Source organism: Lactuca virosa, chromosome 4 (genome assembly GCF_052849685.1).
Source record: "Lactuca virosa cultivar CGN04683 chromosome 4, Lactuca_virosa_CGN04683_v6, whole genome shotgun sequence".
Classification (NCBI taxonomy): Eukaryota; Viridiplantae; Streptophyta; class Magnoliopsida; order Asterales; family Asteraceae; genus Lactuca; species Lactuca virosa.
The window spans coordinates 266,542,417-266,567,142 of record NC_136429.1 but is presented as its reverse complement, the minus strand read 5'-3'; positions in this window follow the sequence as shown (position 1 = coordinate 266,567,142).

Sequence of the window (24,726 nt, the reverse complement as noted above, 5' to 3'; positions counted from 1 at the left end):
TAACCCAAATATGCACACTATATAAAGAAGCCTCATCCTTGTAAAATCGGCACATAAGACATACTAGTGAGGGCTAGTCTATTTTGGTGCATAATAATCTTCTCTCAAGTTATTCCAATTGTTGGTGGTGTTGTGTGAAGCATTTGAGGCATCACATTTGGGGTGCTAGGCTCACAAAGTCTTAACGAATGCAAGCTACAAGAAAGGTATGTCATTCTACTAGTTTTTATATTACATATACCCCATGATATGCTAGTTAGGATGAAACCTTGGAAAATGAAAGTTTGCATGTATAATAGAGAAAACATAGATCCAAGTTTTCTAGGGCTGAATGCACACCATTGGAATGTTAGAATGCTCAAAACCCAACAGTTGTATCTGATCCTTGGCTAGTTTTCAATTATACTTGATGAAAATTGCTAAAAAAATCGATTTTTCTGCTCACTGTTCAGTGAACTCGCCAAGTCCATGGGGGGACTCGACGAGTCCATGTGAAAATTGATCCTACTCGTCGAGTAGGTTCTTACACTCGACGAGTAGAAGGCCCTGAGTGCAGAATTTCGAGTTTTAATGTTGGAATTGGACTAGGATCATTACCCTAAACTGTTTTTAGATTGTTGAACCTGTCTTTGATGTGGTAATGATTGTGCTTATCCAATTTCAAAGTTAATTTTCAAAGTTTCAAGTTTTATATTAAGTTCATATGATTCTTGAAAATTGTTGATATGAATTATGCATGCTTATGAGTTTTGTTAGATCATAGAAATTATTTGACATGCTTGTTACTTTAATTGTTGATCTAAATGCCTTTTAATGGACTCCATAACTTGTCCTCAAGTTATGGAATTCCAAAAGTCTTTTCCATTAAAAACTTTAAAACTCATAAGTTATAGAAATGAAAGGTTTTGAATAGTTTCAAAACTTTCCCTCAAGTTTTGGAATTTATAAAGTCACACATTAATACTTTAATTCCAAACCCTAGATTTCAAAAGTTTAAAATACAATCCTTATATTTTATAGTATTATAAGTTAATAAAAGATATATATATATATATATATATATATATATACATATATATATATATATATATATATATATATATATACATATATATATATATATATATATATATATGTATAAGAACAAGTCAGTGTTACCGTTAGTAGGCCTTATTCACGAAGCCGGTCTATAAGGGGGTATAAGGTTGTTGCCTATAAAATGGCAGCTTAATGGGTGTCCACTCTCACCCACCGCTTCCTTGACTGGTGGAGGGTCGTTAGCCGAACGGGTAGGACAAGGTAACTAAACCTTTTATAAATTCCCAATCTTAGTTACTTTTGGAAAATATGAAATTGATGCTAACCCATGAAATTACACTTTGCACCTTGCTAAGTCGTTAGTGGAGCGTGTGTTCTTAACCGGCACACTAACTTTAACTAACAAGGGTGGCAAAGGGTGGCTTAAGGTTTATCATAGATCGGTGGAGCGTGTGTGGTTAACCGACACATCGGTTAAGTGATAAAATTAAGTGTACCAAGTTAATTTGCATGATTATTCACACCTTGTTTGTGACCCTCGGTATCCCAGTCACAAACTTGAAGGGCATAATCGAGATTTAAACATGTATTGAATTGTTAAATGGATCTCAAATGATCTAGGAGTTTCAATCCAATTAAAACCTGAAAATTTGTTTCGTTTTTCATGGTGGAAATTGGTAAATCGTCATTTACCTACCTTCAAATATTTTGTAGCTTGGATTAAGGTATCCCTCTTCCAAGTTATAAAATATTGTGTTGGGTCCTAGCCTTAATATTTCATTTGGGTGTCTTATTAAGGATTATTTATCTAATCTAAACTTGTATTTCTTCCTTTTCAGATGTCTTCCAACAATGCTTCTGGCTCACATCCTACTGGCTCCTTTTCTCTCATGAATCTTTGTGGGAGAGTCATCTTTGATGGGACTAATTTCAATGATTGGATTAGGAACATAAGGATGGTCACTCGCTTATGAAGACAAGGAGTATGTCCTTGATAAGGAGCTAAAGGTTATTGATGATTCTTCTGCTACTCCAGAGGAGATTGTTGAGTACACTACCCATGAGAAGGATGCCAGTAAGGTGTCTTGTATCATGTTGGCTACCATGACCATAGAACTCCAGAAATCCTATGAAGATTTCTACCCTTATGAGATGCACCAGGACCTGATGAAAACATACCATTAGAGTGCTCGTCAGGAAAGGTATGAAATCATCACCTCCATGATAACAATAAAAATGAAGGATGGAGAATCCATCACGGGCCACCTGCAGAAAATGCAAAGATTCGTGGACCGTTTTCTAAAGTTAAATGTGAACTTTGATGAGGAGTTAGCAATAGATATTATTCTACACTCCCTACCCTCCTGTTATGATCAGTTTCGCATGACCTATCATATGAACAAGGAGGAGGTCACACTTAGCAAAATTCAAGGACTTTTGAAGACTGCTGAAAGTAGTCTCAAAGGTAAGAATCTTGTTACCACTCCTACCACCGCCCCTGTTCTGGCAATCGGGCAAGGTAAAGGGAAAAAGAGGAAGACCCCTTCAAAGGGTACCAAGGGAAAGTCTCTTGATGACTCCTCTTCAAGTGGAACTAAAGGTGGTTCTGCCACTCCCTCTTCCAACCCGAAGGATGCACAATGCTTCTACTGGCAGGAAAAAGGGCACTGGAAGCGAAGCTGCCCCAAGTACTTGCAGGATCTTAAGGATGGGAAAGTGAAACCCACCCATGCAGGTATTTACACTATATTGTGTAGTAACTCACCACATACTAATTCTTGGGTCCTTGATACAGGGTGTCGAATTCACATTTGTTCTGATTTGCAGGGCCTAAAAAGAAATGAGGATGTGGAGCGCAGGAAGATAAACTTGATCATGCGGAATAGGAAAGTTTCACCTGTTACCAAGATTGGAGTTTATTCTTTATTGCTTAGTAGTGGATTAGTATTAGATTTGAATAAATGTTGTTACTTGTCTGAAATGGAGAGAAATATTATTTCTTTTCATGGTTTGTACAAACAAGGATTAACTTTTTCATTTGATAATGAATGTGGTGGTATTGATGCTTTTTATACTGGTGTTCTTTATTTTAAAGCATTACCTTGTAACGGTGTATATGAAACTATATCGGTTGTAGACAACCTAGGAAATAATGTATTGCATATTGATTCTTCCACTAGTTTGGATAAGGCATCCTTGTGGCATTGTCGTCTTGGACATGTCAACAAGAAGCGCATAGGCCAACTCCAAAAGGCTGGAGTCTTAGAGTCATTTGACTTAAAGTCAAATGATAGTTGCGAATCTTGTTTACTTGGAAAAATGACTAAGTCACCCTTCACTGGTACTTGTGCTAGGGGTGATGGTTTGTTGGACCTCATACACACTGGCGTGTGTGGACCCTTCAGAACCGCCACAAGGGATGCTAACCGCTTCTATATGCCTTTTACTGATGATTATAGTAGATATGGCTATGTCTACTTAATCAAGGATAAGTCATAAACCTTTGAGAAATTCAAAGAGTTTTAACAGGAAGTGGAGAATCAGTTGGGCAGAAAGATAATGATGCTCCGATCCGATCGAGGTGGTGAGTATCTTAGTACCGAGTTCCTTGACTATCTTAAGGAATGTGGAATTATTTTACAATTGACACCTCCTAGGACGCCATAGTTCAATGGTGTGGATGAGAGGCGCAATCGAACCTTGTTAGACATGGTGCGTTCCATGATGAGTCGCGCTTCGTTACCAATCTCATTCTGAGGGTATGCCTTAGAGACTGCCACCCATATCCTTAATCTAGTCCCTATCAAAAAGGTTGCCAAAACACCTCACGAGATGTGGACTGGGAAAGTTCCCACTTTAGACCACATCAAGATTTGGTATTGCGAGGCTTTCGTGAGGCACGGGACTCACGACAAGCTCGAACCTCGAAGTGAGCGGTGTATTTTCATCGGCTACCCACAAAAATCTTTTGGTTATCTCTTCTACAGACCGAGTGACAATGTTGTCTTCGTGGCGAGGAGAGGAGTCTTTCGTCAGAGAGAATTCATAAGCCAAGGAAACGATGGGAGGCAAATTGACCTTGAAGAACTTCAAAATTCAAGAGGTGAAGGAACCTCAAACACTAGCAATCAACCAGAGGAGGAAACTCATGTTGAGCTGATTGATGAGTCTGTACCTCTGAAGCGTTCCACGAGAGTTAGGAACACACAAGAGTTTTATTATGGTTTCCATATTACTACAGAAGGTGATGCATTTATCAGTGATAATACACTGATAAATTTGGATGAACCTAACAACTTCAAGGAAGCCATGGCAGCCCCTGAGTCTACCAAATGGAAGGAGGATATGGACAACGAGATTCAGTCCATGTAAGGCAATCAAGTTTGGAACTTGGGTGACAATGTACCGAGTCGTAAGACAGTAGGGTGCAAATGGATTTTCAAGAAGAAGACCAACATGGATGGGAAAGTACACACTTATAAGGCACGACTGGTTGCGAAAGGTTTTACTCAAACTCTGGGAGTTGATTATGATGAAACCTTCTTACCAGTAGCGAAGATTAAGTCTATTAGGGTTATGCTAGCCATAGCTGCATTTCATGATTATGAAATATGGCAAATGGATTTCAAAACCGCTTTACTTAATGGAATGCTGGATGAGGATGTTTACATGAGTCAGCCAGAGGGTTCTATTGATGCAAAGTAACCTAATAGAGCGTGTAAGCTTGAAAAATCCATCTATGGATTAAAACAAGCATCTCGCAGATGGAATCTTTGTTTCGATGAGAAAGTCAAAGAGTTTGCTTTTCGAGGAGAGAGGATGAGTCCTATGTATATTTTAAGGCTAGTGGGAGTATTGTTAGCTTTTTGGTATTGTATGTGGATGAGATACTACTCATAGGAAATGACATCCCAACCTTGCACGAGGTTAAGTCCTAGCTTGGGAAGTGTTTCGCTATGAAGGACCTTGGAGAAACTGCACATATCCTAGGGATAAGGATATTGAGAGACAGGAGTAAGAGACTAATTGGACTTAGTCAGAGTACCTACTTGGATAAGGTGCTGAAAAGATTCAGCATGCATGATTCCAAGAAAGGGGACTTACCGATCCAGAGTAACGCCAAACTGAGTAAGACACAAAGCCCGAGTACAGAGGCTGGGATAGCTGAGATGAGTCGAGTTCCATATGCTTCCGCTGTTGGCTCGATCATGTATGTTATGACTTGTACTCGCCCTGATGTGGACTTTTCTTTGAGCATGGTCAACAGATATCAAGGGAATCATGGCAAGGCTCACTGGACTGCGGTAAAGAACATTCTCAAGTACCTGCGGAGGACTAAGGACCGGGTCCTTACCCTTGGTGGGAGTGATGACTTGAGAATAGTGGGGTATAGTGATGCCAGCTTTCAGACAGACAGGTCCACTCTCAGTCGGGTTGGGTCTTTACCCTAAATGGAGGAGCAACTACTTGGAAAAGTTCCAAGCAGGAGACAGTAGCTGATTCAACTTTAGAATCAGAGTACATAGCAGCAAGCGAGGCAGAAAAGGAGGCAATATGGCTGAAGAACTTCATTGGAGACCTTGGAGTTGTACCAGCTATTAAGGAGCCTATGGAGATTTTCTGTGATAAGGAGAGTGTAATTGCCTTAACCAAGAAACCAGGGGATCACGGCAGATCCAGGCACATCGACATAAAATACCACTTCATTAGACATCGAATAGAAGAAGGACTCCTCGTGGTAAAGAGGCTATCATCGGATGAGAACCCAGCAGATCCCCTCACGAAGGGACTGTGTAGGGTTAAGCATTTATAGCATGCACAATGCATTGGGCTGAAGGATGATATTCGTTTTAGTAATTAGATAGCTTGCAAAACTTGTAATTGTTGAAATGTAATTGACATTTGGTGTTTAAATAAAAGGTATTTTTACTTACTAGTATGGTACAGTCTTGTGTCAATCATTTACTATTGTTTCATTTTGTATTTTTTGACTTCCAGAATAATTATATTATTCAAACTATCAAAATTCGATCATACTTGGGAAGTAGGTATTGAAATAAGACTGTCGTGAATTGCGTTTGTAGATTTGTCTTAATTGTATTAGACATAGCAATTGTTGCTACAACATTCATGAGTGCTCATAAGTTCTAAGTATTAGATTCAACCCACGCTTGTATCACTTCATGGAATTTATCTCGAGTGATCGTGAGACGGTAATATCATATAAGTCTTAAAACCAAGAGATATGAGTTATTGACTATGAGTTGGTTATACATTGATAGTACGAAAACGCATCAGTAACTTGATGTTATAAAACGTGCTGTTGTGTAAAATTTGATGATTAGTCAGTACAAGCATATAAGTCAAATATTATCTGTTCCTTTTAGTCCTTGGAGGATTAAAAGAGATATCTTGGGACCCTCAATGATTTTGTTTTGACTTATGTGTCGGGCCTGGTCAGAACTGAATTGATGTGTTCGATTAAGTTCTATGTCAAACAAATCGGAAATCGGAAAACAAACTGTTGTACAATAAGTACGACGTTGTTCCATGTATTTGCCCGGCTCATATCTTGAACAGAGGATTATGTGATCAACTTATCTAAAATGGCGCAACTTAGTTCCGCGAGACTTTGAAAGAGCTACGATTGCTGGTCGGATCCTGAAGTCATACTTGCAACTATAGTTATTAGACTATTTCAAGTAGGAGACTGTTGGATAACGTGTCTAAGTTCATAACTATATTTGGTATGTACTTAACCCGATTTGGCATGGTCCATTTGGGTTGCATGGCATCGGATAAATTTGTATAGACTTTTGTGAGAAGAGGATATTTATGGTTTATTAGTATATTATAAGTTATAATATATTAATATGAATTATTTAATTAGTATTGATCAAGAATTAGTTTGGAATTAATTTTGTGATCAAAAGAGACTAATTAAATAAATGGGGATTGATTTGGTAAATCATTCATTCTTATATATAGTGGGCTTATGATCCATAATCCTTTATGTTGGGCTAAACCCATGTGGTTACCCATGGATACTCCATGGAGTTTAAAAACCATGGATCATGAGGAATGTGGAAGGACATGAGTTACATGGTATAACCCAAATATGCACACTATATAAAGAAGCCTCATCCTTGTAAAATCGGCACATAAGACATACTAGTGAGGGCTAGTCTATTTTGGTGCATAATAATCTTCTCTCAAGTTATTCCAATTGTTGGTGGTGTTGTGTGAAGCATTTGAGGCATCACATTTGGGGTGCTAGGCTCACAAAGTCTTAACGAATGCAAGCTACAAGAAAGGTATGTCATTCTACTAGTTTTTATATTACATATACCCCATGATATGCTAGTTAGGATGAAACCTTGGAAAATGAAAGTTTGCATGTATAATAGAGAAAACATAGATCCAAGTTTTCTAGGGCTGAATGCACACCATTGGAATGTTAGAATGCTCAAAACCCAACAGTTGTATCTGATCCTTGGCTAGTTTTCAATTATACTTGATGAAAATTGCTAAAAAAATCGATTTTTCTGCTCACTGTTCAGTGAACTCGCCAAGTCCATGGGGGGACTCGACGAGTCCATGTGAAAATTGATCCTACTCGTCGAGTAGGTTCTTACACTCGACGAGTAGAAGGCCCTGAGTGCAGAATTTCGAGTTTTAATGTTGGAATTGGACTAGGATCATTACCCTAAACTGTTTTTAGATTGTTGAACCTGTCTTTGATGTGGTAATGATTGTGCTTATCCAATTTCAAAGTTAATTTTCAAAGTTTCAAGTTTTATATTAAGTTCATATGATTCTTGAAAATTGTTGATATGAATTATGCATGCTTATGAGTTTTGTTAGATCATAGAAATTATTTGACATGCTTGTTACTTTAATTGTTGATCTAAATGCCTTTTAATGGACTCCATAACTTGTCCTCAAGTTATGGAATTCCAAAAGTCTTTTCCATTAAAAACTTTAAAACTCATAAGTTATAGAAATGAAAGGTTTTGAATAGTTTCAAAACTTTCCCTCAAGTTTTGGAATTTATAAAGTCACACATTAATACTTTAATTCCAAACCCTAGATTTTAAAAGTTTAAAATACAATCCTTATATTTTATAGTATTATAAGTTAATAAAAGATATATATATATATATATATATATATATATATACATATATATATATATATATATATATATATATATATATATATATATATATACATATATATATATATATATATATATATATATATATATATATATGTATAAGAACAAGTCAGTGTTACCGTTAGTAGGCCTTATTCACGAAGCCGGTCTATAAGGGGGTATAAGGTTGTTGCCTATAAAATGGCAGCTTAATGGGTGTCCACTCTCACCCACCGCTTCCTTGACTGGTGGAGGGTCATTAGCCGAACGGGTAGGACAAGGTAACTAAACCTTTTATAAATTCCCAATCTTAGTTACTTTTGGAAAATATGAAATTGATGCTAACCCATGAAATTACACTTTGCACCTTGCTAAGTCGTTAGTGGAGCGTGTGTTCTTAACCGGCACACTAACTTTAACTAACAAGGGTGGCAAAGGGTGGCTTAAGGTTTATCATAGATCGGTGGAGCGTGTGTGGTTAACCGACACATCGGTTAAGTGATAAAATTAAGTGTACCAAGTTAATTTGCATGATTATTCACACCTTGTTTGTGACCCTCGGTATCCCAGTCACAAACTTGAAGGGCATAATCGAGATTTAAACATGTATTGAATTGTTAAATGGATCTCAAATGATCTAGGAGTTTCAATCCAATTAAAACCTGAAAATTTGTTTCGTTTTTCATGGTGGAAATTGGTAAATCGTCATTTACCTACCTTCAAATATTTTGTAGCTTGGATTAAGGTATCCCTCTTCCAAGTTATAAAATATTGTGTTGGGTCCTAGCCTTAATATTTCATTTGGGTGTCTTATTAAGGATTATTTATCTAATCTAAACTTGTATTTCTTCCTTTTCAGATGTCTTCCAACAATGCTTCTGGCTCACATCCTACTGGCTCCTTTTCTCTCATGAATCTTTGTGGGAGAGTCATCTTTGATGGGACTAATTTCAATGATTGGATTAGGAACATAAGGATGGTCACTCGCTTATGAAGACAAGGAGTATGTCCTTGATAAGGAGCTAAAGGTTATTGATGATTCTTCTGCTACTCCAGAGGAGATTGTTGAGTACACTACCCATGAGAAGGATGCCAGTAAGGTGTCTTGTATCATGTTGGCTACCATGACCATAGAACTCCAGAAATCCTATGAAGATTTCTACCCTTATGAGATGCACCAGGACCTGATGAAAACATACCATTAGAGTGCTCGTCAGGAAAGGTATGAAATCATCACCTCCATGATAACAATAAAAATGAAGGATGGAGAATCCATCACGGGCCACCTGCAGAAAATGCAAAGATTCGTGGACCGTTTTCTAAAGTTAAATGTGAACTTTGATGAGGAGTTAGCAATAGATATTATTCTACACTCCCTACCCTCCTGTTATGATCAGTTTCGCATGACCTATCATATGAACAAGGAGGAGGTCACACTTAGCAAAATTCAAGGACTTTTGAAGACTGCTGAAAGTAGTCTCAAAGGTAAGAATCTTGTTACCACTCCTACCACCGCCCCTGTTCTGGCAATCGGGCAAGGTAAAGGGAAAAAGAGGAAGACCCCTTCAAAGGGTACCAAGGGAAAGTCTCTTGATGACTCCTCTTCAAGTGGAACTAAAGGTGGTTCTGCCACTCCCTCTTCCAACCCGAAGGATGCACAATGCTTCTACTGGCAGGAAAAAGGGCACTGGAAGCGAAGCTGCCCCAAGTACTTGCAGGATCTTAAGGATGGGAAAGTGAAACCCACCCATGCAGGTATTTACACTATATTGTGTAGTAACTCACCACATACTAATTCTTGGGTCCTTGATACAGGGTGTCGAATTCACATTTGTTCTGATTTGCAGGGCCTAAAAAGAAATGAGGATGTGGAGCGTAGGAAGATAAACTTGATCATGCGGAATAGGAAAGTTTCACCTGTTACCAAGATTGGAGTTTATTCTTTATTGCTTAGTAGTGGATTAGTATTAGATTTGAATAAATGTTGTTACTTGTCTGAAATGGAGAGAAATATTATTTCTTTTCATGGTTTGTACAAACAAGGATTAACTTTTTCATTTGATAATGAATGTGGTGGTATTGATGCTTTTTATACTGGTGTTCTTTATTTTAAAGCATTACCATGTAACGGTGTATATGAAACTATATCGGTTGTAGACAACCTAGGAAATAATGTATTGCATATTGATTCTTCCACTAGTTTGGATAAGGCATCCTTGTGGCATTGTCGTCTTGGACATGTCAACAAGAAGCGCATAGGCCAACTCCAAAAGGCTGGAGTCTTAGAGTCATTTGACTTAAAGTCAAATGATAGTTGCGAATCTTGTTTACTTGGAAAAATGACTAAGTCACCCTTCACTGGTACTTGTGCTAGGGGTGATGGTTTGTTGGACCTCATACACACTGGCGTGTGTGGACCCTTCAGAACCGCCACAAGGGATGCTAACCGCTTCTATATGCCTTTTACTGATGATTATAGTAGATATGGCTATGTCTACTTAATCAAGGATAAGTCATAAACCTTTGAGAAATTCAAAGAGTTTTAACAGGAAGTGGAGAATCAGTTGGGCAGAAAGATAATGATGCTCCGATCCGATCGAGGTGGTGAGTATCTTAGTACCGAGTTCCTTGACTATCTTAAGGAATGTGGAATTATTTTACAATTGACACCTCCTAGGACGCCATAGTTCAATGGTGTGGATGAGAGGCGCAATCGAACCTTGTTAGACATGGTGCGTTCCATGATGAGTCGCGCTTCGTTACCAATCTCATTCTGAGGGTATGCCTTAGAGACTGCCGCCCATATCCTTAATCTAGTCCCTATCAAAAAGGTTGCCAAAACACCTCACGAGATGTGGACTGGGAAAGTTCCCACTTTAGACCACATCAAGATTTGGTATTGCGAGGCTTTCGTGAGGCACGGGACTCACGACAAGCTCGAACCTCGAAGTGAGCGGTGTATTTTCATCGGCTACCCACAAAAATCTTTTGGTTATCTCTTCTACAGACCGAGTGACAATGTTGTCTTCGTGGCGAGGAGAGGAGTCTTTCGTCAGAGAGAATTCATAAGCCAAGGAAACGATGGGAGGCAAATTGACCTTGAAGAACTTCAAAATTCAAGAGGTGAAGGAACCTCAAACACTAGCAATCAACCAGAGGAGGAAACTCATGTTGAGCTGATTGATGAGTCCGTACCTCTGAAGCGTTCCACGAGAGTTAGGAACACACAAGAGTTTTATTATGGTTTCCATATTACTACAGAAGGTGATGCATTTATCAGTGATAATACACTGATAAATTTGGATGAACCTAACAACTTCAAGGAAGCCATGGCAGCCCCTGAGTCTACCAAATGGAAGGAGGATATGGACAACGAGATTCAGTCCATGTAAGGCAATCAAGTTTGGAACTTGGGTGACAATGTACCGAGTCGTAAGACAGTAGGGTGCAAATGGATTTTCAAGAAGAAGACCAACATGGATGGGAAAGTACACACTTATAAGGCACGACTGGTTGCGAAAGGTTTTACTCAAACTCTGGGAGTTGATTATGATGAAACCTTCTTACCAGTAGCGAAGATTAAGTCTATTAGGGTTATGCTAGCCATAGCTGCATTTCATGATTATGAAATATGGCAAATGGATTTCAAAACCGCTTTACTTAATGGAATGCTGGATGAGGATGTTTACATGAGTCAGCCAGAGGGTTCTATTGATGCAAAGTAACCTAATAGAGCGTGTAAGCTTGAAAAATCCATCTATGGATTAAAACAAGCATCTCGCAGATGGAATCTTTGTTTCGATGAGAAAGTCAAAGAGTTTGCTTTTCGAGGAGAGAGGATGAGTCCTATGTATATTTTAAGGCTAGTGGGAGTATTGTTAGCTTTTTGGTATTGTATGTGGATGAGATACTACTCATAGGAAATGACATCCCAACCTTGCACGAGGTTAAGTCCTAGCTTGGGAAGTGTTTCGCTATGAAGGACCTTGGAGAAACTGCACATATCCTAGGGATAAGGATATTGAGAGACAGGAGTAAGAGACTAATTGGACTTAGTCAGAGTACCTACTTGGATAAGGTGCTGAAAAGATTCAGCATGCATGATTCCAAGAAAGGGGACTTACCGATCCAGAGTAACGCCAAACTGAGTAAGACACAAAGCCCGAGTACAGAGGCTGGGATAGCTGAGATGAGTCGAGTTCCATATGCTTCCGCTGTTGGCTCGATCATGTATGTTATGACTTGTACTCGCCCTGATGTGGACTTTTCTTTGAGCATGGTCAACAGATATCAAGGGAATCATGGCAAGGCTCACTGGACTGCGGTAAAGAACATTCTCAAGTACCTGCGGAGGACTAAGGACCGGGTCCTTACCCTTGGTGGGAGTGATGACTTGAGAATAGTGGGGTATAGTGATGCCAGCTTTCAGACAGACAGGTCCACTCTCAGTCGGGTTGGGTCTTTACCCTAAATGGAGGAGCAACTACTTGGAAAAGTTCCAAGCAGGAGACAGTAGCTGATTCAACTTTAGAATCAGAGTACATAGCAGCAAGCGAGGCAGAAAAGGAGGCAATATGGCTGAAGAACTTCATTGGAGACCTTGGAGTTGTACCAGCTATTAAGGAGCCTATGGAGATTTTCTGTGATAAGGAGAGTGTAATTGCCTTAACCAAGAAACCAGGGGATCACGGCAGATCCAGGCACATCGACATAAAATACCACTTCATTAGACATCGAATAGAAGAAGGACTCCTCGTGGTAAAGAGGCTATCATCGGATGAGAACCCAGCAGATCCCCTCACGAAGGGACTGTGTAGGGTTAAGCATTTATAGCATGCACAATGCATTGGGCTGAAGGATGATATTCGTTTTAGTAATTAGATAGCTTTCAAAACTTGTAATTGTTGAAATGTAATTGACATTTGGTGTTTAAATAAAAGGTATTTTTACTTACTAGTATGGTACAGTCTTGTGTCAATCATTTACTATTGTTTCATTTTGTATTTTTTGACTTCCAGAATAATTATATTATTCAAACTATCAAAATTCGATCATACTTGGGAAGTAGGTATTGAAATAAGACTGTCGTGAATTGCGTTTGTAGATTTGTCTTAATTGTATTAGACATAGCAATTGTTGCTACAACATTCATGAGTGCTCATAAGTTCTAAGTATTAGATTCAACCCACGCTTGTATCACTTCATGGAATTTATCTCGAGTGATCGTGAGACGGTAATATCATATAAGTCTTAAAACCAAGAGATATGAGTTATTGACTATGAGTTGGTTATACATTGATAGTACGAAAACGCATCAGTAACTTGATGTTATAAAACGTGCTGTTGTGTAAAATTTGATGATTAGTCAGTACAAGCATATAAGTCAAATATTATCTGTTCCTTTTAGTCCTTGGAGGATTAAAAGAGATATCTTGGGACCCTCAATGATTTTGTTTTGACTTATGTGTCGGGCCTGGTCAGAACTGAATTGATGTGTTCGATTAAGTTCTATGTCAAACAAATCGGAAATCGGAAAACAAACTGTTGTACAATAAGTACGACGTTGTTCCATGTATTTGCCCGGCTCATATCTTGAACAGAGGATTATGTGATCAACTTATCTAAAATGGCGCAACTTAGTTCCGCGAGACTTTGAAAGAGCTACGATTGCTGGTCGGATCCTGAAGTCATACTTGCAACTATAGTTATTAGACTATTTCAAGTAGGAGACTGTTGGATAACGTGTCTAAGTTCATAACTATATTTGGTATGTACTTAACCCGATTTGGCATGGTCCATTTGGGTTGCATGGCATCGGATAAATTTGTATAGACTTTTGTGAGAAGAGGATATTTATGGTTTATTAGTATATTATAAGTTATAATATATTAATATGAATTATTTAATTAGTATTGATCAAGAATTAGTTTGGAATTAATTTTGTAATCAAAAGAGACTAATTAAATAAATGTGGATTGATTGGGTAAATCATTCATTCTTATATATAGTGGGCTTGTGATCCATAATCCTTCATGTTGGGCTAAACCCATGTGGTTACCCATGGATACTCCATGGAGTTTAAAACCCATGGGTCATGAGGAATGTGGAAGGACATGAGTTACATGGTGTAACCCTAATATGCACAGTATATAAAAAAGTCTCATCCTTGTAAAATCGGCACATAAGAGATACTAGTGAGGGCTAGCCGATTTTGGTGCATAATAATCTTCTCTCAAGTTATTCCAATTGTTGGTGGTGTTGTGTGAAACATTTGAGGCATCACATTTGGGGTGCTAGGCTCACAAAGTCTTAAGGAATCCAAGCTACAAGAAAGGTATGTCATTTTACTAGTTTTTATATTACATATACCCCATGATATGCTAGTTAGGATGAAACCTTGAAAAAATGAAAGTTTGCATGTATAATAGAGAAAACATAGATCCAAGGTTTCTAGGGTTGCATTCACACCATTGGAGTGTTAGAATGCTCAAAACCCAACAGCATATGCTGTGTCCCAGGTCGGATCTTCCGATCACACAGAGGGTACAACATATGGCTAACTGATTGAAAGAATTGCATAGATAAGAAGATGCATAGAGATAGAGTTGCATATGTTTCATTCCAGGTCGGATATGTTCCAATCACGCAAAGGAGGCAACATATGACTGACACATAAAAAAGCAAATAAATAATTTCCTACAGACCTACTTTAACAGAACCCCCGAGTCGCCCTATCAGTATCAGAATTAAGGTCATAAGTCCGTACATCGAGGAAATGTTGAGCCACAATTCTAGATACATAAGATATTAATGTATCCCGCAGGTTCCCATGTTTATCTCACTGCTCAATCTACCCAAGCGTCGTATTGTCAGTCTAAATAGAACTATCTTAGTCTATACTGTCAAGTCCTTTCATTTTTCAATGATGGGTCTAAAATATGGTTTATACTTTGCTTTTCTAGGTTTTTGTAGTTTTCGATCTTGGGCCGAAAACCATCCTGGGTTTATTTGTAGCTTGGACCGAAAAATCATTTTTTTCGGTCTAGCCTTTGAGTTGTGGGCTTGGGTTTTCGGTCCATATGTATAAATAGTCATTAGGGGAGTGTTTAGTGGGTGTCTAGGAGGGGAGGGGCGTTCTAGATGAGCATTCATTCATTCATTCATATCAAGTTCTAGAGAGAGAAAGTTAGAGAGAAAAAGTGTGTGTGTGTGAATCTCATGTTGGATCATCATTCATATCATCAATACATTGAAGATTCATCAAGTTCTTCTTCTTCTTCTTCTTCTTCTTCTTCTTCTTCTTATTCTTATTCTTCTTCTTCTTCTTCTTCTTCTTCTTCTTCTTCTTCTTCTCCATTCTATCTTGCATCATGCACTTGATTGGGATTCCGCACCATCAAGTGGATCGGATTCATACGTCAAGCATTTTTAGGGACTTACAGTTGGTATCAGAGCTTGAATTGTATCAATCAAGTTGGCAAGATCTTGAGCGTTTTTGGATTTTTTTCTTGAAAGATTTTACGTTTTTGATTAGTTTTGGACAAAATATTAGGAGTTTGTTCTTCGTGTTCTTCATAAAAATGCCTTTTTGATCGAGTTTTGGAGCTAAAAATGTGAAAAAACATGTTTTTTTTACGTAATCAGCGAGGGCGAGGCGGCCATTTTCGCACAACAAGTAGCTTGTTCGAGGAGTTTTCGGTCCGCAACTCGTTTGCGGTTCAGCAGTTTGCAGCCGAAATCACGTTTGCAGTCTGCGGTGTGTGCGGTCCTAAGAGTTTACAGCCGAAAACTACGGTTTGCGGTGGAGCGTCCGAGTTTGCGGTGCGAGGTCTCACACGTGTTCATTCCTTGCAGGTTTTCGGTTCCCTCGTTTGCAGTCCTCGTTTGTGGTCAGCAGTTCATTCTTGGTTAGGAGTGAGTATATAAAAAATGGGTGGAACAAGGATCAAACTCGTGTCTCACACATATATGACCCACAATCTTACCAAACGGTCGAGTATGCCACATGCTTGACATCTTCCCGGTTCAGTTCAAGTAGCCTCGCAATTTCGGTCCAATTTTCGGATTTTTGACATTTTTGCCCCAAAAATCATTTTTTCGAATTTTTAAGTTTCGTTTTCGACATAAAACTTTGACTTTTAATTTTTGACAATCAATTTTGACTTTTGACCTTAAAAAATTGACTTTTACTTCCAAGTTTGACCTTTGACTTAAAACTTTGACTTTCTCGTTTAACTTTCAAATTTTCACGTTTCACTTTTCGGTTTGACTTTTAAGTTTGATTTTTTAATTTGACTTTTAAAGTTGACTTTTGAGGTTTATATTCAAAGGGCATTTTTGGTAAACAATGAGTTCCTCAAACACCAAAGTCAATCAAGTTTCATGTTCTCTGTCTTGTGAAGCTACAATCAAGTTTCTCCATGATCAAATCGATCTATTAAAAAGAGAAAATGAGGACCTTAAGTATGAAGGATATACTCTTAGGAAAGGTCAAAAACCCCTAAAAGCACAACTAGAGGCAAAAACCAAGGACTTTAGAAAACTTCAAGAGGAATATAACAACAAATGTGTGAATTATAAATATATTAAGGAACAACTTGCTAACTTGACTGCCAAACTTGATGCATTAAAAGCTAAATATAAAATGTATATTTTACCTTTAAGAAATTTGATGTGTCAAGTGAGGTAGTTGCATCCATGATTGAAAAACAATTAACATTTAAAGATAATCAAAATACGGGTCTAGGGTATCATAGTGTGCCACCTCCTTTCAATGACAACTATAACCCACCCATTGAAACCAACGAGGAAGAAATACCTGCTCAGTATGGCCAACCCTATGTGCCAGTTTCGGTTAAGACGGAAGAATCTGGGCCAACTGAGAGTGTTGAGGTAAAGGATTCAAATATTTCTTCTTTATGTGCATGTAAAGTAGTGGAAGATGAGGACAAGGAGAACAGAAACAATTCTAGTTCTGTTGATTCTGTTGACTGTCAAACAAATGTCTCCTTGAACTCTGAATCTGTTGCTTCTAATTATGTTGCATCTAATCAACCCACTGTTGGTAAATACAGGCCACCAAAACAAGCGAAACAGAATGCTTGATGTATGTGTGCATGCGGGATCGATAAGAAACGAGGCAAGGGCACGCCACCAGGGGCAAGCAGAAACAATTCCTACGTGTAGAAAAATAGATGTTTTCACTGTGGAACACCTGGACACATTGCCAGAAATTGTCCAAATCGTGCATATGTTCCCTACTATGCACATGGTTGGCAGAAGGCGCCAAGAGGGAGATTTTCCAAAAGAATCCCTTCGAGGCCACGTTCAAGCAATGGTCACTGGAACGCGCAAAAGGCCAAGAATCCAACTCCCAAGAACAAGAAGGGATTGCCGGTCAAGAAGCCAAATTCAAGAGATGCTCCAGTGAAACCAAGACCGGTTAGGTCAAAGTTATCTCAACGGCCCGCTTCAAGTTCAAAAGCAAGTGCTGAGGCATCCATCCGAACAAACAAGAAATGGGTTAAATCCAACTACAGAAGGGTACCAAAGGTTCATACTCCCAAATCACCTAATGAATCTAACATTTCTTCATCTTCTGTTTGTGATAAGCAGGATATGTCATGGGAGAGAGTACCTTGCACATATGACAAAGGTCAACCCAGTTTCAAATTGGACTGGGTTCCAAAGACCAACTAATCCCGCACTCTGTGCTGAAGCAGCTATGGAGGCATATCATCATACTTCGATTTGTTGATAGTGGTTGTTCCAAGCACATCATAGGGGACATCTCTAACCTGTACAAGATTCAGAACTTTGTTTGAGAGTATGTGTCCTTTGTGGGAAAGGAAGAAAGAAGAGTATCACAAATGGGATTTGTGCTTAACGATGTGAAGAATTTTTGAATCTATTATGAGATTGAAATATGCGTGCTGTTATCAGACCTTCTGGATGCAAATTCAATTGGTGACTTACGGTTGGAGTTTTCTTCTCGATACTCCTGTGTTTTTCTTAAAATGATTTGTTTTGAAGACAATCTTTTATTTTCTTATAGTTTTTGGTTTGTAGGTATTGTTTGGGAAGTGATATGAAGTCTAGTGCTAAAGGGCAATATGAAATTCGTGTAATGCACTTAAGCCAAATTGTCTAGACTCTGTGCTCAATGTGCTGGTAGGCACAAAGGATTCAAAACGACTAGACAATTATTGAAAATGAAAGGACTAGGCAATATAAACATAGATAGTCTCATTTTGACTGACCATACGAGGCTCGGGTAGACTGAGTAGTGATATAAACATGGGAACCTGCGAGATACATTAAAGTTAATTATCTAGAACTGTGGCTCAACATTTCTTTGATGTACGGACTTATGTCCTTAATTCCGGTACTGATAGGGCGACTAAGGGTTCTGATAAAAGTAGGTATGTAGGAAATTATTTTCTTGCTTTCTATCTGTTAGTCATATGTTGCCTCTTCTGCGTGATTGGAACATATCCGACCTGGAAGGAAACATATGCAACTCTATGTCTATGCATATCCTTATCTATGAAATTCTTTCTATCTGTTAGTCATATGTTGTCCCCTCTGCGTGATCGGAAGATCCGACCTGGGACACATCATATGCACCCTACTATCTCTCTAACCCTCTATCTATGTTAGTCATATGTTGTTCCCTCTACGTGATTGGAAAACATCCGACCTGGGATACAACATATGCACTTCTATATCTGACTTCTTTCTTAATGATTGAATACTCACCTAAAGTAAGGAGTTCTTTAAAAGTTCTTGATTACCGGGGTATATCGGGAAGTAGGGAAACACGTTCTACTGCATCTAAAATTGAACCATTTAATGGGTTATCTATAGATCTCGCTGCTGAATTTAAGTGGACAATAATATCCTTGGTCGTCATCAGCCAAATGGTCCATTTAGGGATATATTTCACAATGTCTTGTCACTTATTATCGGTCTAACTTGTCAAAAATATCCTTTGTGTTTAAGTGGACCACAATACCGGTGATTGACCAGATCTAAACATGCAGGCATGTGCTGATAAACGATATTGAATTGCTTGACAACTTTGATCCCAAAAGTCTTCAATTTAGCTATTATTTTTGTTTTTGTTAAATTTGTTCATAGTTTACCTCTATGCACAAATTTAGGGGGAGAATTAAAATTTTTAAAATCAAATAAAAATCAGAAAAATTAAAAATCCAAAAATAGTGGTATTTCTGTTTTATTTCTTTTTCAGAAAATTCAAAAATATTATTGTTTCTTTTTTATTTTTCAGAAAATATGAAAAATCCCAAAATATTGTGTGCTAAGTTTTCTTTTACTTTTGTTTTTATCTCAAAAATTTATTTGTCTTGAAAAGGAACTCAGATGTAGATGAGAATCATGGAGACTGTATCGAGATTTTCTGAGCCAAAGCTTCATCCGTGATTGTTGAATAATATTCATTCGAAGGAACAAAAAATGAAGATTATTCCTTCAACATTCAATCTTTCAATCCCAGAATCAAGGTGAAGTTGTACTTAAAGATTATGTGACAGATTGCATTGAAGCCTCCTTAATCAATTTGCTGCTATTTATGTACCTGCTGAAGTGATCCAGAAGATTCGTTCTCTCTATTATTCTCTCTGAAGATTCTCAAGCTGAAAGTGTTGTTTTTCAAGAATCTTTTCAAGAAGCCTCCACACCTAACGTGCATTCAAAGTCAAATTTTGAAGAAAAAACCAACTGTTCAAGCTGAAGTCATTCACACAGAAGATCCATATGTTCATCTTGAAGTTGTGAAGAAAATCGAAGATAAACGCTGAAGCGAAGCTCATGTTGAAGATTTATAAGAAAAGCAAGCTACAAACCTAGGGGGAGTTTGTTAGGTCAAAATAAAAGAAAGCTATAAACCAAGGGGGAGATTGTTGGGTCTAAAATATGGTTTATACTTTGCTTTTCTAGGCTTTTGTAGTTTTCGGTCTTGGGCCAAAAACCATCCTGGTTTATTTGTAGCTTTGACCGAAAACTCATGTGTTTTCGGTCTAGCCTTTCAGTTGTGGGCTTGGGTTTTCAGTCCATATGTATAAATAGTCATTAGGGGAGTGTTTAGTGGGTGTCTAGGAGGGGAGTGGCGTTCTAGAGGAGCATTCATTCATTTATATCAAGTTCTAGAGAGAGAAAGTTAGAGAGAAGAAGTGTGTGTGTGAATCTCATGTTGGATCATCATTCATATCATCAATACATTGAAGATTCATCAAGTTCTTCTTCTTCTTCTTCTCCATTTTATCTTGCATCATCCATTTGATTGGGATTCTGCACCATCAAGTAGATCGGATTCATAAGTCAAGCGTTTTTAGGGACTTACAGTTAATCTAAGTCTACTCCTTTTGAACCCTTCGTGCCTACCAGCTCATTGAGCACAGAGTCTAGACAATTCAGTTTCAGTTCCTTACACTTGTTTAAACTGCGCGTTATCACTCAATCTTGATATCACTTCCCAAATAATACCTAAGAAAGAAAAACCATAAGAACATATTTTTGGATTTTTGTTTTTCTAATTTTTTTATTTTGATTTGTCCTCCTTAAGTTGTGCATGGGGAAGAAAGAAAATAAAATAAATGTGCAAAACTAAAAAATTGTCTTTGAAACTAATCATTGCAAGAAAAACTCATGAGTATCGGGAAGAAAACTCAAACCGTAATTCACCAATGCAAGGTGCAACCAGATGATCTGAGAACAACATGCATATTTCAATCTCGGAATAGATCCGAAAATTCTTCACATCGTTAAGCAGAAACCCCATGTGTGATCCTTTCCTTTCTTCCTTTCCCGCAAAGGACACATACCCTCACTAAAAGTTCTGAATGTTGTACAGTTGAGAGATGTCTCTTATAATGTACCAGGAACAGCCACTATGAATAACCCGAAGTCTGACAATCTGCCTCCATAGCTGCTCCAGCGTAGAGTGTGGGACTAGTTGGTCATTGGAACCCAGTCCATTTTGAAACTGGGTTGACCTTTATCATCTTCGCAAGGTACTCTCCCATGAGATATCCTTCTTATCACAAACAGAAGATGAAGAAATGTTAGAATCATTTGATGATTTGGGAGTATTAACCTTTGTTACCTATCTGTAGTCGGGTTTAACCCATTTCTTGTTCAATCAGATGGATGCCTTATCACTTGCTATTGAGCTTGAAGCCGATCGCTGAGATGACTTTGACCTAACCGGTCTTGGTTTAACTGGAGCATCTATTGAATTGGACTTCTTGGAAGACATTCCCTTCTTGTCCATGATATTTGGATTCTTGGCCTTTTGCGCGTTCCAGTCAGCCTTGCGCGATTGTGACTTTGAAGGGTTTCTTTTGGATAATCTCCCTCTTGGCGCGTTCTGCCATCCTTGTGCATAGGAGGGAGCATACACACGATTTGGACAATTTCTGGCAATGTTTCCAGGAGTCCCACAGTGGAAACAAGTCTGCTTCTTAATGTTGTAGTTGTTTCTGCCTGTCCGTGGAAGCATGCCCTTGCTTTGTCTCTGATTGTTCCCACAAGCACACTTTCAGCAAGCACTCTGTTTCGCTTGTTTTGGTGGCCTGTATTTACCAACAGCTGGTTGATTAGAAGTAACTAAGTTAGAAGCAAGAGATTCAGAGTTCCACGAGACATTGGTTTGACAGTCAACAGAATTAGAATTGTTTTTGTTCTCATTGTTCTCATCTTCCACTACTTTACTTGCACAGGAAGTAGAATCATTAGTATCCTTTACCTCAACACTCTCAGTTTGTCCTGATTGTTTAGTCTTAACTGAAGTTGGTGAAGGGGGTTGGCCATACTGAGTAGGTATATCTTCCTCATTGGTTTCAAGGGGTGGGGTATAGTTGTCATTGAAATGAGGTGGAACACTATGATACCCTAGACCCTTGTTTTGATTATCTTTAAATTTTAGTTGTTTTTCTATCATGGATGCAACTACCTCACTTGACACATCAAATTTCTTAACGTTGAATTCAGCATCTTTAGATTTAGCTTTTAATGCATCATGTTCGGCAGTTAAGTTAGCGAGTTGTTCCTTAACATATGTATAATTTGCACATTTATTGCTATATTTCTCTAGACGTTTTTTAAAGTCCTTGGTTTTGGCCTCTAGTTGTGCTTTTAAAGGTTTTTGGCCCTTCCTAAGAGTATAGCCTTCATAACTAAGGTCCTCATTGTCTCTTTTTAATATATCGATTTGATCATGAAGAAACTTAATTGTAGCTTCAGAATATTGAGAACATGAAGTTTCATTACCCTTGGTGATTGAGGAACTCATTGTTTACCAAAATTTCCCTTTGACTTGAAACCTTAAAAGTCAACCTTAAAAGTCAAATTTGGAAAGTCAAACTTCAAAAGTCAAACTTAAAAGTCAAACTTCAAAATTTGAAAGTTAAACGAAAAAGTCAAAGTTAAAAGTCAAAGGTCAAGCTTGAAAGTCAAAAGTCAACTTCAAAATTCAAAAATTGAAAGTCAAAATTTTAGGTTAAAAACAAAAATTTTATGATTAAAAGCGAGAGAATTTGATCAAAACCGAGAGTATTTGACGAAATACGTGACTTTGTAACCAAATACGAAGCTTTAAAATCGAAAAACGAGGCTATTTTATAAAAAACAAAGCTTACGGTCGAAAACGAGAATTTAAAATCAAAATTGTGATTTTTGATTGAAATCGCGAGGCCTCTTAGTCAGACCGAAAAGGCTCGCATTAGGTGGAACTGCTGACCGAAAACGAGGCTGCTGACCGAAAAATGTGAGGACCGCAAACGAGGACCGAACACGTGCGAAACTGTGCACCGAAAACCTTCCGAACCGAAAACGTCTGAGACGCTCCACCAAACTCTCGCACGCTCCACCGCAAACCGCAGACCCCGCTCCACCGCAAACTGTTTCCGACCGCAATCTCGCTTCTGACCGAAAACTCCTCGAAAAAGCTACTCCTTGTGCAAAAATGACCGCTGGGATCTCGTAATTTCGTCCAAAAACCATGTTTTTTCAACTTTTTAAGCACAAAACTCGATCAAAAAGTCATTATTATGAAGAACACGAAGAACAAACACCCAATATTTTGTCCAAAACAAATCAAAAATTCCAAAACCTTCAAGAAAAAAAACAACGAAAACGTTCAAGATCTTGCCAAAATGATTGATACGATCCAAGCTCTGATACCAACTGTAAGTTCCCAAATTAGCTTGATGTATCAAGCCGATCCACTTGATGGTGCGGAATCCCAATCAAGTGGATGATGCAAGATAGAATAGAGAGAGAAAGTGAGAGAGAACGTGTGTGTGTTTTGGATCTTGTTTATTGTTCATCATTCAAATCATTTGAATACATTGAAGATTCATCAAGTTCTTCTTATTCTTCTTCTTCTCCATTCTATCTTGCAGCATCCACTTGATTGGGATTCCGCACCATCGAGTGGATCAGATTGATACGGCAAGCAAATTTGGGGACTTACAGTGGCACATCCGACTTTGCTGTGAAACGTTTGGGTTTCGCCCATAGCAACGTTGGGTGATTGAAGGTAATGCGAGGCTGGGTTTACTTCTGAGAGAGAGAGAGAGAGAGAGAGAGTAAACGCAAACATCATAAATTAGAAAGGTGTTCCCACTCAACTGGAAACATAGTTAACAAATTACTTAACCTGTTCATTGCACCTCACAGAAGATTAAGCCAACCACGACGGCAATACGTCAGTTTCCTTGAACTCCGACGACTGAGCTACCCTAAATAAAGATGACATCAGCTATCCGGAGCCAAAACAATATAAAGAACACAAAATTTTAATTATACATAATCAACCTGACCCTTATAAAACCTAAAACTGTTATAAACCCTAAGACTGATTACCTAAGTTTAACCAACAATTACTTGTGCCGAGAAGTGTTAGATATAGTGTCTAAGTCCATAACTATATTTGGTATGTACTTGACCCGACCCGGCATGGTCCATTTGGGTTCCACTTCACCCAAACAATTTATGGATAATCGTTTGAGAGTAGTATAAGTTATGATTTATTAATATATTATAAGTCCTAATATATTAATATAAAATCATATTATTTAATTAGTATTGATCTATAATTAATTTAGAATTAATTTAGAGATCAAAAGTATGACTAATTAAATATGGGCTCTTGTATTTATATAGTGTGGGCTAATGCTTATTTGGAATGGGCTAGGCTTGCATGGAAAGTCCATGGATACTCCATGTAGCTTTAACCCATGGATCTCATGGAAATGAAAAGACATGGGTATTAGGGTTTACATGGATGTAACCCTAATCCAGCACACTATATAAAGGAGGCTTTGGTTCTTGAAATTGCACTAGTTGATGTGTGTAAACTAAGAGGGCCGATTTCAAGAAGTTTGTGACTATTCTCTCAAGTTTCCAAGTTTGTGGTGATTTGTGACTTCCATTTGAGGCATCCACATTATTAGTGCTAGGCTCTCAAACTCCAAGCAATCAACTACTACTACAAGGTAAGTAATTCTACT